The sequence below is a fragment of the Pristis pectinata genome, chromosome 20 (genome assembly GCF_009764475.1).
Source record: "Pristis pectinata isolate sPriPec2 chromosome 20, sPriPec2.1.pri, whole genome shotgun sequence".
In the NCBI taxonomy this organism is placed as follows: domain Eukaryota; kingdom Metazoa; phylum Chordata; class Chondrichthyes; order Rhinopristiformes; family Pristidae; genus Pristis; species Pristis pectinata.
In genome coordinates this window covers 22,097,699-22,118,342 of record NC_067424.1, presented here as the reverse complement: position 1 = coordinate 22,118,342, position 20,644 = coordinate 22,097,699, and the positions used below count along the sequence as shown (strand labels likewise).

The 20,644-nt window shown below is 39.1% G+C and overlaps 1 protein-coding gene across 1 annotated transcript in view; it reads left to right on the top strand.

Moving 5' to 3' along the window:
• LOC127580660 (suppressor of cytokine signaling 2-like) overlaps nt 1-20,644 on the top strand; it is a 166,769-nt gene that overhangs the window by 94,326 nt on the left and 51,799 nt on the right. Inside the window, exon 4 of the transcript XR_007957854.1 lies at nt 18,467-18,604. The gene's annotated coding sequence lies outside the window, so the exon portion shown is untranslated. The remainder of the gene's footprint in view (nt 1-18,466; nt 18,605-20,644) is intronic.

The following is a 20,644-nucleotide window of genomic DNA, read 5'->3' as shown; positions in this document are numbered from 1 at the left end:
CTCTCTGCATGTGTTAACTTAGGCTCTTATTTTTCTATCACAGTCAATTTCTGTCTTTGCAACAGACTGCTCCAAAGACAAGAATATCATTTGCCACGGTCTGTATACCAGCAAATCCTGACAGCTTGATCCAGCTTTCCATGAAACTCTTCAGGTGCATTGCTGATCCCAAAAAGCATCCTCAGCTACTGAACAAGAGAACACAAGAAAATAGGAGCAAAGAGTAGGCCAGTCGGCCCCTCAGGCCTGCCCCACCATTCAATGTGATCATGGCTGATCTGCCCCAGGTCTCATTTCCTCCTCTGGACCAGTTCCCCATAATTCCCTCATAATTAAAAATACTTTATCTCCTTTCTCTTAAAATACCCCAATTATCCAGCCTCCACAGCTCCCTGGGGAAGAAAATTCCAAAGCAGGATAGAGAATCCCAGAGATATTTCCCAGATTTGTTAAAGTTGATAGAAATGAACTCCCACTTATGATATCTATATTCGTAAAATACTTCACACTAAATACCTTTGCTCTGCTCTGACCTGGCAATTAATGATTTTATCTCTTTTGCATGCTTTACGAAGCCCATGTAGATATAGACAGATCTTCAGCTTGATTGGCTTATCCACAGTCACCATGCTTGATACCCTAGAGAGTAGGTGTGCTTGTTGGTGCCACGATTTCTGCTTCAGTGAGTCTCTGAAGCTCACCTTTCATCTGGTTGACAGATCCTGGAACACTTCTTGGAGGACGTGGAACTGGCTGCTTACTCTCATCTGACTGTAGCTTTCCCATTCCTTCAAAAACAGTTGCAAATTCAGTCAGCAACTGCTTCTTGTTGAGTGTAGAAGTTGCACCTGCTCAGTGTTTCTTGCTTTCCCTGTGCCAGTATATATACTCCTGATGCACAACGTTGGGCACAAGTACAATGGAGGTAATTCTAAGCCAAAAAGTCAAGTGCAATATTGGTTTTACACCCTTATTGAATCTTGGCTTTTATATTTTAAACCTCTTGCCAATGAGCCCACTATCCATATGGCCTTTCCTTAAGTCACACCTAATGTTGCTTTTAATATTTTATGTATCTAAATCCTGTTATTTCATTTCATTCAACCATTTCTTGTTCAATGTTTAATTACTAGTTAGAATCATAGAGTCATAGAACAATACAGCATGAATACAGGTCCTTCGGCCCAACTAGTCCATGCCAACCAAATATTTGCATCAAAATATTGCGTCATGCACTGAATTCTATCTGCTGATTCTGCCAGTTTATCAATTATCTCTTTCAGCTTCAAAATAATTTATATGTTCCATATTTTAGTATTCTCTACAAATTTAGACACCAAACCCTCCAGCCCTGATTCAAGCTGTTTTGTACCCCATGATAGTGTGACCCCAGAATAGAACAAAGTGCTAACTCAGTTTCCCTTTCCAAAGATGCCTTCTGACCTTTGGAATGTTTCCAGCATTTTCTATTTTAATTCCAGAATCGAACCTCCTCTGACACCACTGCCCATTTCCATCTGCTCCAAGTTTCCTTTGTTTCCTCCCAATCTATTTTTTCTCTGCCTTTGTCATAAATTCCATGTGCCCAATTCTAGACAAAAATCTCCTTGATGATCCCTTATCAAAAGCCAATTGCTTCAAAACTATTTTCGGATGTAAATGACATTGGTTATTATTGCTCTACTTTTGTGCTTCTTGATTTCCTGATCTGTGACTTGTGACCATTTCTTCCTTTAACCTCTCCAGCTCCCAATTCCTCAGTGGCATGGCACCTTCTGAAACTCCTACTTCAAAAAAATAAAAGGCGAGCTGTGATAGAAATTCACTGGGTCAAGCAGCGCATGTAGAGGGAAACAGACAGTTGACCTTTTGGGTTGAGACCCTTCATCTGGTCTGTCCCAAAATGTCAACTGTCCATTTCCCTCTACAGATGCTGCCTGACCCGCTGATTTCCTTCAGCAGTTTGTTTTGCGCCAATTTCCGACATCTGCTGTTTAATGTGTCTACTTCAAAAAATACTTGGGATTGGTTCAGAGAAGCAGCAGTTTGTGCTGTTGCTTTACATCTCAAGGGATCTGGGATCGATTACAATGTCTGTGTGGTGTTTGCACATTATCTTTGCAATTGTCTGGGTTGCCTCAAGGTGCTTAGGTTTCCTTCCACATTAAGTGGCTATTGTAAATTACCCATTAGTGTAGGTTAATGGCAAAAAGAACCAACTGGGAAGTGATGGGCATGTGTGGGTGACAATAAATTGCTGCAGTATAAGGAAATAAGAAGAGAGGGAATGGGACTGATGGGATTGCTTCTTTTAGTGCTGGCATGAAGCTGCTGGGCCAAATGGCCTCCTTCTGTGTAATTATAAGATAAGAACGGGCAAAAATATTATTATTAGCTGTTCTCACATCTACTGATCTATGTGAAACCACCCATTGCAAATTCTCTTTGCACTTTTCCTTGCTTTGTTCAAATTATACTTTGGTGCACTTGTGAAGAAATATTTCCAAACTTTTCTCCTGACTGGCTTGGCTCTGAGTTTAATGTAAATGTAAATCAAGACAAATTGATGCAAAAATTTAGTCCAACAACTTCCCAGATTAGGAAGGATGTAGGTTGATAATTGTGGCAGCTAAGCCAGGATTTCCTGATTTATTCCAGATTCAGCTGGAGAAGTGTTCCGGGCTGAATTCCATTCGGTTTCAGGTCTACAGAAGAATCACCCACCTTTCCTTGTGGCAGACTTATGCAAACAGCAGAGTTAGAGTGAGATTATGCCACCCAGTCTTGACTCCATTTCCTCAACTGCCCCTGAGAAGGTTCTTCAGAAGTTGAATCTGACCGCAACTGCTCATCAAGATGGAAGTACTTGGCTAAAGGGGTGCTACACATCTGAGATCGTTTGTGGAGTATTACAACATATTAAAACATCCTGCAGCTATTGCAAAAATAACATCATCTTGTCCTCAGGAAACCTTCTGCATTTAACCTTGAAAGTAGTCCATTTCAATACAGTGAGGTTAAGACTGAATGCAGCAGGGAAGGAGAATCCCCCTTTAAGAAATGGACATGCTAGAGGAGGAGTTGCAGGAGGCCATAAGGAAAGCTAGATTAGTCAGGCAGCAACAGGGTATAACCATCCCATCCCAGGACTATCCTTTGTGTACTAGTTTTGAATTGCATTTTTGGAAATTTATCTCAGGGAGGCTAGACTTCAGACACAAACTTGTTTGTTGCTGCAGTTCACCAGTTAAGGACCCTGGCGCATACAGTTCCGACTGTGCAGAAGAAGCGTTCGCATATCTCAGCTAACGGGCTGCATTCTCATTCCAGGCTGTCGTGGGTTCTTTTCTAGGTTGACCAGTTTGCTAGGCAGGTCTCCATTGCCTTTATCATGGTTTCTCAATTTACACAGTTCTGTAGTTGGTCCTGTGCAGATGCCTGAGGGTTGCATCAATTTTTTCATTTCTTTCATTCATTCTCTATAATCTACCTCTGATTGTTGTGGAGAAGATGGTGAGTAGCCTCCTTCAGGAGCTGCTGCAGTGCATCCGGTGAAGGTACTCCCACAATGCTGTTTGACAGGAAATTCCAACATTTTACTCAACAAGCATGAGGAACAGTTGCATGTGTCCTGGTCAGGATTTTGTAAGTTGGTGATGTTCCTATATGATTGCTGTTCTTGTCCTCCTTGAGGGGGATCACATTTCTGAGGTGTTATGAGAGAGACCTGGGGAGTTGCTGCAATACACTCTGTGGGTGGTGCACACTTTAGCCACAGTGGACAGGTGATCGCGTAGCTGTAACACTTTATTCTGCATTCTGCTACTGTCTTCCCTTGTACTATCTCAATGAACTGTTGTAATGAAATAATCTGTATGGATGGCATGCAAAACAAAGTTTTTCACTGTACATGTGATAATAATAAACCAATTTACCAATTTATTTTATGCATTAGGCCACAAACTGCTTTCTTCTTCTGCTTACATATGTGTAAGGAAGAAAGACAATTGTGGAGATAGGATTTGAAATTATTTGCAAAATATATGTTAATTCTTGACTGGTGTACACAACTATCACAGGTTTGCCATTTTCATATTTGTTTTTTTTCAAAGCTTTCTGCTAATACTTGAATAATTCATCATTATCTAATGTTTCAGATAGTTCCTGCTTTAAATAGTAAAATAAAACCTGTTTGCCAGTGCTGGCCATAAAGTGGTCGCACCTGACATTTACAAGCTTGCAGGCCTTGTCTCAGATTCCTGCTGTTTATGCTATTAATGTATAAAGCTTCTGAATGTATTGCATTGGATGTTGCTGTTTCCATGACAGTTGAGGGATCCCAGCTGGGCATTTCCTCAATGCTGTCCTTGTGGGATAGTGACAGGCAGAATGCCAATTGAAAGCAGATGCGCTAGTCTGTGACCAACAGATGTTGGATAAACCAGGGCTCCATGTCTGGCACTTGGCCTGGATCTCTTAAAGGAGATCAAGGCATCACATAACAATTGTTTCTGATCGTGTGCCTGGAGCAAGCAACCTCCACCATACTTTGGAGATCCATCTAACTGATGGATGCTGTGTGACATGTTGAAAGACCTCTCTTGAATTCCACATGTTTTGTCATGGTTGAGGGTTGTGAATTGATACAAATCATCACTCATATAAGGGAACATTAGATCTGTTTATTTTCAACCACAATGGTACTTTCTGGACTTTCCTTTTATTCTTGCGATTATCTTAAATTTAGGTCCTTTCATTCTCTTGTTACCATTCAGTGGAAAATTACCTATCATTATTTCTCTCATTAAAATTCCAAAATGGAAGACTTCCATAAGGCCAATCTCATTCTCTATTTTAACCCTTTTTTCTGTACCTCTTAATGTACCTTTCTTTCCTATGTTTCACAACTTTAAAAAAGTAACATTGAAAATGTTACTTGGAAACCCAAGGAGAAAAAAGACCTTTGATTGACTGAAGTTGGCTTCATGGTTCTTTTGTTTCACTACACAATCGGATGCCAAAAGTATGAAGGTGGTCATGGTTATGTCATGGATAGGATGGCACCTGTTGTTGACAGGTGGAAATGTAAGCCATAGTCATAGAGTTACAAGAGTCATAGAGTCACACAAAGAGGTCCTTTGGCTCACTAAGTCCATGCTGGCCATTAGGTACCTTCCTATTTTAATCCTATTTTTCAGCACTCACTGTGGCCTTCTATGCAATGGAATTTCAGGTACTCATCTAAATACTTATTAAATGTTATAAGGGTATCTGCCCCCACCACCATTCAGATTTCAACCATCCTGTGGTTGAAACATTTCTTTCTTAAATCCCCTCTAAATCTTCTACATTTGCATTAAACCTGTTCTCTCTGTTATAGATGCCTTTGCTAAGGAGTAAGTCTTCTCACGATCTTAGATAAGTCCTTCATAATTTCATAGACTCAATTCAGCGTCCTCCACTGGAAGGAAAATAAACAGACTCTACCGTCTCTCCTCAGAGCTAAACATTCAACATAACATAGAATATAGAACAGTACAGCACAGGAACAGGCCCTTCAGTCCACAATGTATGTGCTGACCATGATGCTAATCTAACTAATGCTATCTGCCTGCACGTGGTTTGAACCCCTCTATTCCCTGCCTGTTCATGTGTCTTTCCAAATGCCTCTTAAATGTTGCTATCATATCTGCTTCCATCACATCCCTAGCACCGTTTTCCAGGCACTGACACTCTATGTGTAAAAAAAATTTGCCTCGCACATCTCCTTTAAACTTTCCCCCTCTCACCTTAAACCTATGCCCACTTGTATTTGACATTTCCACTGAGGAAAAAGATTCTGACTATCTATCCTATCTATGCCTCTCATAACTTTATATACTTCTATCAAGGTGCCCAACAGCTTCTGATGCTCCAGTGAAAATAATTCAAGTTTATTCAACCTTTCCTTATAGGTAATATGCTCCATCACAGGCAATATCCTGATGAATCTCCTCTGCACTCTTTTCAGTGTAATCACATCCTTTCTAAAGTGTGTAAACCAGAACTTTACATAGTATTCCAGCTCTGCCCTAAACAATGTTTATATAGTCTTTTGCCAAGTTCTCTCAGTACTTACAAAGGTACTATCATTCATTCTATATATGCCAGCTTGTTAGCCTTCTCAATTGCATCATCACCTTACATTTTCAGGATTAAATTCCATCTAGTATTTCTCTGCTCATTTACCAGTTGATCAGTATCATTCTATAGCCAAAGCTCACAAGTCTTTGTGTCATCTGTGAATTCACTAACCATGCCTCCTGCATTCACCTCCGGATTATTAATTAAGCAACAAGCAACTCTTGATCACAACCCTCTGCCTCTTATTACCAAGACAAATTTGCATCTAATTTGTGAAATTACCCTGATCCATTAGCATAGTGATCGCATGGACTCTATGCTTATGGATCAGTAGGACTTTGTTAAAGGGCATAATGAAGTGCATGTAGACTATAACAACTGCATTACCCTTATCAATGCACCTGGTCCCCTCCCTAAAAATTCGATTAAATTTTGCAGACAAGATTTCCCATCAACAAATCTGTGTTGATATCCCTGATCAATCTCCGCCTCTCCAAGTACTGATTAATCCTATCCTCCAGAATTTTTCCAATATTTTCCCTACCATTGATGTTGGACTCACCAGCCTGTAAATACTACTTGGAATTCATCCTTGGACTTACCCAGTGCCCAGTACTCACATTGAAGGCCAGCAATCATGGCTCTAGTCGTATAGTATAGTAGCCAGGGTCATCAAAAAAACAAGGGGAAGCTCTTGTTATCTGATTTTGCAGTTTGAGTTGCTGCCTCAGATGGTGAGGTCATGTGTTTCCCCACATGAAGGTAAGGAAAATCTGTGAGGCCCATTAGCAATGCTCCCATGCATCATCTTACGGGCAATTTTAGCAATTTTGTAGATGGCTTGGGACTACATGCAATAGCCACTTTCCAGACTGCCAATGATGGAAAGGATATGTATGGCAGAAGTATAAATTCTGTAAAGAAGAAACCTCACTCTATTCAAAGAAAAAAGTTGTGGCTTGCTAACTAAGATAAAAACAAAGATGTTGGAAATATCCAGCACATCAGGCAACATCTGTGAAGAGAGAAATAGAGTTAACGTTTCACATTAATGACCTTTCATCAGAACTGGGAAAGTGAAAAAACAAGTGTGTTTTATATAACAGAAATGCAAAAGAGTGGAGTGAATGCAGGGAATATCTGTGGTAGAGTGGAGATCAAGGGAGATGGATGCAAATCGGGGTGTTGCTGGCTGGGAGAGGATGGTGGAAGTTTATTAATTGCAGATGACTTGTCTAGAACATATGTAATTAGAAGGAAATGAGCAAGTCACAAGAGAGAGAAAAATACAATTCTCAAACTATGAGTTACAAAGCACTGCAATTGCTGGACATCTGAAATAAAAGAGAATGCTGGAAATATCCAGCAGGTCAGGCAGCATCTGTAAAGCTGGGATTAACATTCGAGACTCTTGCTATCATTTGTTTAGTCACCATCCGGTGAGATGTGACTATATAGAAATTTTATTTAAACATATTTCCATTCAATTGGGACATTTATTTACTCAAAATGCTTGCTGCATCAAGTTCAGTTTAGAAAAAAAATCATTTTCTCTACATAAAGAGTAAGTTAGTGCAGGTTAATTTCTAGGAAGACATTAGAGAGATTGTGGAGTGCTGAAAGAGAAACAGGAAAAAAAAATGAAGGTGTTGGAAGAGAATCAAATAGAAAAATGACAAAAAGATCAAATCAAGTAGAATGTGCAAGGGTAAACATATACAAAGGATATGACAGCTATTAAAAGGAAGAACTTTTTTAGGAGCATTGCCAACTCCAAATGTGTGGATCTCCCTCCATCAGCTGTACTCAATCACATAAACAAGTTCTGTTTCCAGGAACCTACAGCTTCTTGGAATCACTAATAGTTTGGCTTTCAATTCTAGTGTTGGAATGAAAGAGCCTATTACTCTCTGTGGAGCTTTATAAAAGTGAAATTGAGTTCTTAAAAAGATATAAGTATAAAGTAATGTGTAAATGAGTTCTTCTGAAACTGAGTTCAGTGCTAATTATAACAACATCTACTGAGTCACACTGGGAGAATGTCACAGGCAAGTGGCTTGAAACCACCCTTGCGACTAAATTTGTTTCTACTTTTGTTCAGTGATTGTTTACATTTATTCAGGCAACACACTATAGAAACTAGGGTGTATAATTTTCCAATTAGTATTTATTTTAAGGACAATGAAAGGAAACTGATTATTTCAGTCTTCTTCTATGGAAATTTGTACGTTAAGATTTCTGTACCTTCATCAACTTTGTCATGAAAACTCACCCATAAGAGTGCTCAATTCGTGTCTCATGAGGCTTTAAAGCCACTTAACTGAAAACTGAGGGCACATCCAATTCTGGAAAGCAGGGAACTTTAATAAATTAAGTAGTGCAATTAATATTTATATGACACAATTCATTTATAATATCATTTCTAGACTTTTAATGATTCATCTATTGACCTAAAATATCAAAACATTGCTGTTTTGCTTTCACCAAGCTCTGTTCAAGAATCAGAAAAAAAAGGAATAAATGTAGTTTGGTTTTAAAGATTGCAGTTGATATCATTTCGTTTTGCAAATTATGTTAATTTACTGGTTGGTTGTGATATTCTTTTATGTTTAAACATGAAAACTGATATTAACTTTTCCTGAGGATGATTGAAATATATGAGCTAAACTGCAAGGTTGTGTAACATGATGTGACTGAGTTCTTTAAAGTACCCGAGCTTTACCAATGTTGCTTAACAGGTTTAAATGTTGACGATGGTTGGTTGGCTGGATGTTTTAATTCCAACAGAGGCTACCTTTTAATTGTCTTCTCTCAAAAACAGCAACACTACAAGTGAAGGCAGTAGTGTTCTGAAATCCATGGACACGTGATGATCTGTTGGAAATGGAAAATGTCACTTTGTTTTCCAATTTCATGTTAATAACTAACCTATTTAATTAATTTTATACAACAGAATTCACTTATAATAGCATTTCTAGACATTCAATAATTCATCTATAGATCTAAAGGCAGCAAAATGTAATTGGTTTGCTTTCATAAAGCTTTGTTTTAATATCAGAATTAATTAGGTTTTATTATATAAAGGTCAATGTGTTCCAGGGTAGCATTCCAACTTTTATAACTCACAATTAATCTAAGAAAAGAAATCTTAAAAAAAAAACATAGTGACATTTGGATTTTCAACCAAACTGTCACTCCCCCAGGTCCAGCTCCCAAAATCCATATTCTCCTCTGACCCAATTCATAAAGAAAATGCATATGAGGCCACTTTCTGTATTTCATAAAGCAAAGTGGCTTGAGCAGAAACCAGGAGCTAGTAACGCTCCAGCAATCCCTTGATGGCATCCAATACCCACCACTTACACGCTTATTTGCTTCCTTGCTTCCCCTCATTCACAAAAGAATAACAGAATGAAGCTGTGCCTGGATAACTTCCTGACAGGTCTGATACCTGGCCTGGAGATAAGACACCACCCATTTAATCAGAGCTTATGCTGCATTTTTAAACAACCTCAGCAGATTCAGGTACATATTTCTATCATCTTCAATTTAAAAATGCATCAAGGGCAGTGGGCAAATCTTTTGCCTCTTTTTAGCTTAACTTCTGGCAGTCAGGAGAGGGAGTGATATTTCCTCATATATTTCAATCTTTATTTATCGACAGAGAAAATAGCAGGGATTGAGTTAATGGTATATTTGCCTGCCGTATGGAACCAATGATAGAGAAAGGGGATATGTTGTACAATGAGTGATGACTATCTCTTTAAATTCATAAATAGTGAAGGTCAGGAGATGGGCCAGAGTGATCATTCTTTTCCGTCTTGGGTCATGATGTTCATGTATCTGATGCAATTCAGCTTTTATTTTATAATGAGTGGCAGAGGATTCACTATAGCAGGTTTTTCAATATTGAAACCAATGAAAGTCAAGGAGTAGTATGGCTTTGCTCATTGGAAATGATTATTTCCTTGCCTGTGTGCAGCACCTACATCTTACCTAGTCCCTGTCTGTCCAGGTTCAGGTCCAGCCCCTGATGTAGGCTGAGATGGTTGATTACTGGTGAAATCATGAATGACTTCACAGTCACTGTTGATAAGCCTGACTCTAGCCTTCTGATGAATGGAAAATTATTGATAAAACAGGGCAAAGTGTTTAACTGAGGGTATTGCCCTGAGGAACTTCCTGCAGTAATGTTCTGGGATACAAAGATCAGTATCTGACAACAATAACCATTTTTTGGTAGGTGCATCATAGCTTCAGCTGCTGGGATATTTTCCTAGAGTTCAGTTCCCTTGGGATGTTTTGACACTGGGTTGAAAGCTGCTGTGATGTCAAGAGCAGTTATTCTTGTTTTCCCTTTGGCTTTCAACTCATGCTATTGCCAAACTTTTTATGATTTTTAATATTTCAATCAAGCAGCAAGCTTTAGTTAGACTAGACGTGGAGCATGTTGTTGGAGATGCTTAATGACTTCCATTTATGTAGCATGAATGTTACTTGCCATGTATCAATTTAAGCCTGAACTGATTATGTTACATGCTAGCAAGGGTTGCCTCATTATCTGAGAAGCTGTGAATGGAACTTAACACTGTACAATCAACTGTAATCATCTGACCTTACAACAGAAGGAAAGTCTTGATGAACATAGAACAGTACAGCACAGGAATAGGCCCTTTGACTCACTATGTCTATGGCAATCATGATGCCAATCTAAACTAATTCCATCTGCCTGCACATGATTTACATGCCTCTATTCCCTGCCTGTTCATGTGTCTGTCTAAATGCTTTTTAAATGTTGCTACTTTAGCTGCTTCTACCACCTCCCCTGACAGCTCATTCCAGGTACATACCACTCTTTGCATAAAAAACATGCCTTGTACATCTCCTTTAAACTTTGTCCCACTCACCTTAAACCTATGCCCTCTAGTATTTGACATTTTAACCCCAGAAAAAGACTTTGACCATCTACAATATCTATGCCTCTCATAATTTTATACACTTTATCAGTTCTCCCCTCAGCCTCCAAAGCTCCAGAGAAAATAATCCAAATTTGTCCAACCTCTTTTTATAGTTAATACACTCTGATCCAGGCAACATCCTGGTGAACCTCTTCTGCACCCTCTCCAAAGTCTCCACATCCTTCCTATAGTGTGGTGACCAGAACTGCATGTAGTACTCCAAACATGGCCTAACAGAAGTGTTATACAGCTGCAACATGACTTGCCAACTTTTATACTCAGTGCCCTGACTGATGAAGACAAGCATGCGTATGTCTTCATTTATATTATATTTATATTATATTATATATTATAAGTTATATATATATAATATATATATTATATATTATAAGTATATTTATAAGTATAAATTTATAAGTATATTTATAATAAGTATATTTATAAGTATATTTATAAGTATGCGTATGTCGCTTCTCCACCACTACACTCTATCTTCTATGATCAAGCTAATTTTGTATCCAACTTACCAATGCACCATGGATCTCATGTGACTTAATCTTCTGCACCAGTCTACCTTGAGCAACCTTGTCAAATGGTTTAGTAAAGTCCATGCTGACAACATCCACTGCCCTACCCTCATCAATCATCTTTATCACCTCCTCAAAAAACTCAATCATATTTGTGACACAGGATCTCCCCTGCACAAATCCCTATTAAGTCTATGCTTTTGCTGAGATGCAAATAAATCTTCTCCAATAATTTCACTACCACTGATGTAAGGTTCACTGGCCTATAATTTCCTAGATTATCCCTGCTGCCCTTCTTAAATGAGGAAACAACATTGGTTGTTCTCCAGTGTTTTGGGACCTCACCTATGGCTAAAGAGAATACAAAAATCTCTGTCAAGGGCCCAGCGATCTCCTTCCTTATCCCAGGATAGATGCCATCAGAGTCTGGGACTTATCTACCTTACTGTTCTTTAAGACACAAAATACTCACTCCTTCTTAATTTGACATATCCTAGAATATCAACGTAGCTGATCTCACTATCATCCATGTCCTTCTCCTTGGTGAATATCGATGTGAAGTGCTCACTTAGGGGCTCATCCACTTCCTCTGTCTCCATGCAGAAACTCCCTCCTTTGTCAGTAAGTGGACCTACATTTTCACCAGCTATTCTTGCTCTAATATATGTATAAAATGTCTTGGGATTTTCCTCAATCCTTCTTGCCAAGACATTTCATGGCCCCTTTTAGCCTCCGAATTCCTTGTTTAAGTTCTTTCCTGCTTCCTTCATATTCTTCAAAGGCCTTGTCTGATTTCAGCTTCCTAAACTTTATGTGTGCTTCCTTGTTCTTTTTGACTAATCTTACAATATCTCTTGTCTTCCAAGGTTCCCAAACCTTGCTATCTTTATCTTCATTCCTCACAGGAACATGTTGGTCCTAGACTCTAACCAGCTGGCCTTTACCATTTACCCCCAGACAGCCACTCCCAATCTACTCTCCCCAGTTACTGCCTAATACTGTAATTAGCCTTCACCCAGTATAACACTTTCACCTAAGAACCAGTCCTATCCTTTTCCATAACTAGCTTAAAACTGACAGAATTATGATCACTGTTCCCAAAATGCTCCCTGGCTGAAACTCTAAGCACTTGGCCAAGCTCATTCCCCAGTATAAGGTCTTGTATTACCCTGTCCCTAGTTGGATTATTGTTGCCTGAAACCCTTCTGGATGCACCTAACAAATTCTGCCCCATCTAAGCCCCTGGCTCTAAGGGAGTCCCAGTCAATATTGGAGAGGTTAAAATCACCCACTACAACAACCCTATTGGTTTTTTCATCCTTCCATGATCTGCCAATGCATCTGTACCTCCATCTCCTGCTGGCTATTGGGCCTATAGTATAATCCCATCAGAATGATTGCACCTTTCTTATTCCTAGGGTCTACCCATATGACCTTGCTGGATGAGCCCTCCAAGATATCCTCTTATGTGTTGCTGTGATGTTCTCCCTATTCAGTAATGCAACTCCCCCGCCTCATGAAACAGCGGACAATTTTTGGGCCTGGGACATTGCCTTGAGAAGCTCCTGCAGCATTGTCTAATGACTTAGCTTATTGGGCCTTGAGAACCATAACCACTTTCCTTTGTGCTTGGTCTGATTCCGGCAAGTAGAGAGTCATTTCACTTGTGGAACTCAGCATTTTTGTGCACGTTTGGACCAGGTCATTCTGCGGTCTGAAATCAAGTGGCCTTGGCTGTATCCAGACTGAGGAAGTATTCATTATGTGCTGAGGTAGTAATGTTGCCAACACCTTTCACAGTTGTACTGATGAGTGCAGTTAAGCTGGATTGGATTGATCCCATTTTTTATGGATGGGTCAGACTTGAGCAATTCTAAACTTTATTGTGTAGATGTCATTATTGTCAATGTGCTGGACTATTTTGGTGCTCTACTTCAGGATTACACCATTACTACCAGAATGTTGTCAGGGCCCATAGCTTTTGCTGTCCAGCCTGCTCAGTTGTTTCTTGACATTGAATGGGGTGAATCAAATTGGCTGGAGACTGGTTTCTGTGGGGGAGGGACCTCAGGAATTGGCAGTCATTTGGACCATTAGGATCTCTGTTTCACCTTCTAGATTGATATTGGATGTCAGAAATTCATGGTAACCTCTCTTCAATATCTGTTTGCCTTAGCCAACCTGACCACAATGTTTTAACATATCACAGCCACAGTTTTTGCTACTGTAGTCTGGATGAATGTACAATGGGGGGAATTGCATTAGCAACCAAACTGAGTCACAGCTGGGCCTGTCAGATCACAGTAGGGGAACTGGGATGGTGTGAGAAAGGCCTGAACTAGGCCACAGAGTCTACAGGTCAACGCTCATTTTCACGGGCATCTAGATGAAGCTCAGCCTCCTGATACACTGCTCCTCAGAGCTGTCCAGGAAATGAGTCTTGGCCTGAGGCTTCTGTGGACTACAGTAGGCCTTCCTCACACAGCCCTCCTCACCTACAGTGATCTAACAAATAAGATTGTTAAAAACTTTTTAAAAAGAAGCAGTAGTATGTTATTTGGCTCCAAGAGCCTGCTCCACTATCCAATTACATCATGGCTAAGTTTTTACGTCAGTGCTATTTTCCTGCACTAACCCCATATCAGGAATAGCAACAGACAAGCGAGTTTGTTGCATTTACAGCAGTGGCTTTTTTCCCTTGTGTACACAGCATCATTGACTGCATGCATCTGCTTATCAGAGTAACAGAAGATGAGCCAAGAATTTTTTTCAACTGGAAGGAGCAACTCCCCAACACTCTAAATTATGGTTTACATGACCATCAAATGGATCAGGCAAGCCTATGCCAGTTTTGTTGGCAATGATCACAATAGTTTTATCCTAAAATATGATTCACCCCTCTCATCATGTAAGCAGATGGCAGCCAGGGGAACAATAATAACTCCCCACACATCACCATCCACAACCCTGACACTCACTGCACACTGATTGATGGCAGAGCTCGACAAGAAAATCATGTCCCAGCAGTATATGTGTGGTAATAACCCTGAAATTCTGAAAGCAAAGGATGAGCATATTGATAGAGGACTTCAGGTTGTGCTTTACAGTCAATATACATGCTTACTGTTGTAATGCAGGGAAGTCCAGGAGAAAATTTACACATAAGCTTCCACAGACACCTATGAGTAACTTTACAGGTAAATCATCTTCTTTAATATTAGATAACTATCAGATTGGCTTCCTTTTGTTTCTTTCAAATAGTGCCAGAGGAACTTTAAAGTCAATCCAAGAAGGACACCAGAATCTCCATTTAACATCTAAGTTTCTCCAGCAACGTAGCTTATGGTGTTCAACTGCATTATGTGCCAAAATCTCTGGAGTGGGGATTAACCCACAACTATCTGAGTCAAATTAGGACGTGGAACCAATGCCAAGAATGACAGCAGGAATATCACTGATTATTAGTGATATCCTTAAATATGATTCTTGCATCAGCTACAATATGCCTAGGTATATATGTAAATGCATGAAGTAAATGTATGACATATGCACATATGTCATACATTTACTTCATGCATTTAGAGCTAAATAATCAAGATATACGTGTTCTGAGAGCTCTCCGTGTCTCTTCCATGATTCTGAATATAACATGCTCGACTCATAGTTAGAATATGTAGCCACATATATCCACATGTATTACAAATTGATAACAAGTGTAAAGAATGTGCTTTATGTGAAACAAGAAAAGTAAATACGCTATGTGTCAAGTAGGAAGATATATCTGCAAGCTGACAACATTGGTGATCACAACAGCTGCTTGCGGTATAAAGAACATTGCCAAATGTTGCAGGGCTTCACTCTGAGTGAGTACCAATGACTGTATGCTATTAACAAAGAATACAATTAACTTTAAAACATATTCAGGTGAAGGGATGAAGATTTTTGGCTAAATGAAAAGCTTAGTGCTTCACAATTTTTAGGAACTAGAATTACCAATGGTTGTGGGTGATTATACTAATTGGCCAATATTGATGGGCAAAGATTGGCTCAGGAAATTGAAACGGGACTAGAAAAGGTGTTCAGCATGGATGCTTCAAAATCACACTTAAATACACTCTTGGGAAAACATGCAGCAGAGTGTTAGAAAGATTTGATAATTAATACACATAATGATTATGACTTCTGCACATAATGTCTTAAGATGTGAAGTAGCCACCAATGATCTTTCAAACTACAATGGACAGGAGACTGCAAAACATAGATCATTGCTTTAACGATTGTGATGGCATATTAATAGGCATTAGTATCAAAGGAGAATATCTTTGAATATTAGAAGTGTTCAGTAAAGTACACAAATATAATGTAAGCCTCAAAGGAATCAAGTGTCCGAATTACAGAGTACTTGAAAAGCTGATGAAAGATCGTTGACCCGAAATGTTAACTCTGTTTCTCTCTTCACACATGCTGCCCAATCAACTGAGTATCCGTAGCATTTTCAATTTTTATTATCATAGCTTATCTTAGACTGAGAGTTGATGCAAATGTATTTCAGTTAAAGAAAAAGAGAAAGCAATTGTGAAGGCCGGGAAACCAGAAAACAATGCAGAACTTAGATCATTCCTAAGCATGATACCATGCCAGATTCATGTCTGATCTTGTCTGCTGTTGCAACAGATCTGGAATCACTACATCATTCAGCAAAGGAAGATGAAAGATGGAATCAGGTCAAGGAACAACAAAAGGCATATGACTCATATAAGAAGTGCATGGGAAATGTCTTTGTTAGTCCACTATGATACAATACACATGTTGAAACTTGTATTAAGTTATGGATTGGGAGTAACAATCACTCATGTAATGGAGAATGATCAAGAAAAAACATATTGGCAAAGAGTGAGAGTAACTGTCCTCAAATTGAAGAAGGGTTAGTGTTTGTCTTTGTAATGTAAACATTTATCAATTCCCATTGGGCAGACCTTTGCCACTGATTTAAGGCAGCAAAAGTTTCATCAACAATGCATGATTGAGCCATCCTCCAATCTCAATATGATCAGATATAGTATAAGACTTCAAAATGAAATGCAAATGCCAATGCTTTGTCAAGGTTATCTATTTGGAATTCAAATACAGAGAGTGAAAACATGATCTTCACACTGAAAATAGTAAATGATTTTCTGGTTACAGCAATGGAGTTAACCTAGGTCATATAGTAAATGAATTATGAGGAGGAACATTTAAAAGAATGGACTGAATCAGATGAATGTCCAGATGAAGACATGAGTCTGTGCTATAACTGATAATATACCTTGATAGAACAGGGTTCTGTTAAATGGGGACACAGAGTTGTCACATCAAGTGTACTGAGAAAACAAATTTTAGTCATGCTTCACACTAAATATTTTTGTTTTGTGGGCATGAAGATAATTTCCAGAACTTTTGTCTATTGGCCTGGGTGAGATAAGGGTTTTGAAGAGCAAATAGAAAAATGTACAATATTTCAAGATTGGAGAGCCAAGCTGGCAAAAAGTTTACAGAGTTGGAATTGGCCACAATTATTATTGTGGGACAGAGATTGGAAGTTTTTTAAAATTCAGATTGTCATTCAAAATGATCAAGTTGAAACATGCAGGATCCTGCACCACAACTGAACATACATTGAAGAACTTGTCATGTCGTAGCTTACCAGAAGCTTCAGTAACAGCCCTCACATCATTTCTGGTCATTTCTATTTGAGTGCTTCATGCTTATTTCATCTCATGCCAAATTGTGCAGCAGTTATTAGAGTAGCACTGAAGAAAATGATTTCAGTGAAGTACTCATATTTAACAATGTAACAGCAATTAGCAAACTTTTTGCTAAAGTACAGATTTACACCACATTCCAAAACTAGATTTGCTCCTAATTGTTACTAAATGCATAGAAGACCCAGAACAAAATTCAGCTTAGTTCAGCTGAATCCTGAGGGGAGAATGAAAGTATTACAGTTGAGACAGAAATGGAATTTTAACTCAATTTGTAGAGAGAAACAATTCAAATATTTTGGTTGCTTGTCTGTTAAACTACCCAACATCATTCAGAAAGGGGATGCTGGAGTGACTGCTGAATAATATGCTACCTTGTGAAAATAGCAGAAAAAGAAACAGAAGTGTACATGTAACTCACTTAATTCCAGGAAGAAATATGTAATAACAAAGTATTATATGAGTATGAGTGTGTCCCAGAAGTTGAGTCAGAAGTTGATCCACTGGAGACTGTGGAATAAATGACACAACATTCTACCAAATTGGGCCAAGATGTGAAACGTTCCTTGTCAAGGATTGGATGTAATATCAATAGGAAACATCACTTTGAGAAGATAAAAGAGATTCAGAAAACCTGTGAACTGGATAAGTCTGCAAATAATGTGAATAATTGACTCTTCTCAAAAAAGAGAAAGGAGTGTAATCAATGTAATTGCATGATATGTACATCTGAAGTACACACACATGTGTAGCATAAATAAATAGTTGAATATTGTATATTTGTATTGCCCACAATCAACACAAGTAATGTTGGCGTTGTGACATTATAATGCCCAGATAAAGTGAGTTGTACCATAGTAGTAAGCTGTCTTCTAGAGGACGTGACTACACAATGAGGACTGGATTTGGAAGAGGCATAAAGGCAGCAAATGGAACAGAACTGATGAGGGTGTATGAGAACTGCAGGAAGGAGGGATAACACAACTACTGACAGCCAGAAATGTCAGTTGTTAGTTGATCTCAGTTAAACTGAGTCAACATATAAGGACCTTTCATCAGAACTCATCAGGTGAAAGGTCATTGGACTGAAACATTGACTCTGCTTCTCTCTCCACAGATCATATCCCCCTGTGGATTCACTGGCCAGACTCATTGCTGGGGAAGATAATTTGATTCCCACTGGACAGAAAAGAATCCAACCAAGTGGGAGCAGTCAGATACACTCTCACCAAGCAACAAAGGAAAAGCTTTGATGGTAGGAAGTGAGTTCAATTGTTTCAATGGCTGCCATCAGATCAAACAGATGAGGAGCAATAGTTTACCAACTGGCTCAGTTTCAGTATTGTTATAGGGATGGAAACCTGAGCTGAGTGGTTCAAACATTGTGTTGCAGGAAAAAGGGGGATGGATTTATGATTAACACTCATTAACCCAAAACTGGAGTTGAAGCTTGGGCCAGTAGCAGTGAAGCATTTAATATGAAACAACATTGTGATATCAGCAGGCACACCTGAAAGAATGTACATTTGTGAAAAGAAAGACTTGCACTAATGTAGCCTCTTTCACAACCCCAGTCCATGGTTAGGACCTTCACTAGAAATGCAATACTTTTGAAGTTATTGCTTTAGTATTGGAAGTAGGGCACTGCAAAATTGTGTACTGCAAAATCCCACAAATAGTTATGTAGTTTAGTGCCACTACTTTTAACTAAATCACGGGATTAGAGTTATAAATTGCCAGTGTATAAAATAGTGGTTGCAACTGATTTAGTTAAACTGAGCATTCAAAAAACAATAACGCTGAGAACTTTAGACACGCTCTTGAGAACAATTACTGTTTAAAGGCACCAATTGTTCAAATCAGATCAGAATTCTTCTTAGAAAGTCTGAACAACTACACAATGGAATTCCAACCAGATGCGGATGACAAAATAAAAGAAATTTCAATATTGCAGCTGTCTTTCTCCATGCTATATGTTTTCCATTGGGAGCTATTCCAATTATTACAAAAACAGAAGATGCCAGAAGCACTCAGTAGATCAGGCAGTGTCAGTGGAGAGAGAAACAGAATAGATGTTTCAAGGTCAAGAACCCTTCATCAGAGCTTTCCACAGATGCTGCCCGATACTTCTGGCATTTTCTCTTTTGGTTTCTGATTTTCAGCGTCTGGATTTTTTGCACTAATTATTTCAATATTGGGTTGTTGGATGTTGAATATTTTTAAAAAGTGCAAAAAAATAGAACATGGTGCTGCAGGGCGAAAGGTAGCTCATGGAGCCCTGATATTTTCCTTTCTGAAGAAAAATGCTGTATTATAAACTGTGTACGTATACTTGACAATTGTGCTTTTCACAGTAATGCCTCTCACTCATAATCCCTCTGCTTTAGTAACTTTCACAAATCTGAATTCAATGAGCTGCTAACTGCATAAGACATCTGATTTTAGAGTCACACACACAAAGCACTGGAGGAACTCAGCGGGTCAGGCAGCATCTGTGGAGGGAAATGGACAGTCAGCGTTTCAGGTCGAAACCCTTCATCGGGACTGGAAAGAAAGAGGGGAGATAGCCAGTATAAAAAGATGGGGGGAAGGCATGGAGCAAGAGCTGGCAGGTGATAGGTGGATCCAGGTGAGGGGGGGGGGGTGATAGGCAGGTAAAGAAGGGGGGGGGGCTGGTTTTAGATTCATAGATTTATGCAGCACAGGAACAGGCCCTTCAGTCCAAATCATCCGTACCAACCAAAGTGCCTTCCTGACCTAGTCCCATTCGCATGCATTTGGCCCATATTCCACTAAACCTCTCCTATCCATGAACCTGTCCAAATGTCTTTTAACTGTTATAATTGTACTCGCCTCTACCACTTCCTCTGACAGCTTGTTCCATATACCCACCACCCTCTGTGTGAAAAAGTTTCCCCTCAGGTCCCCTTTACATCTTGCCCCTCTCATCCTAAACCTATGCCCTTTAATTTTATACACTTTACCCTTGGAAAAAGACTGTGAACATCCACCTTAGCTATGCCCTTCATGATTTTATATATGACCTTTACACACATGTACTGAATCAGTGACATCAGGAGTTTCTCATGATAAATAAAAAAATATAAAATTATCCTTTGCTTTGAAACCTACTTTGGGGGATTTTCAAATGGCTATCTTGTTGCTCAATACACAGAAAATGCTGGAGGAACTCAGCAGGTCAGGCAGCATCCATGGAGGGAAATAAACAGTCAACATTTTGGGCGTGGGGGGGGGAGTGGGGAATAAAAAGAAGGGGTGGAGTTACTGGAAGTTG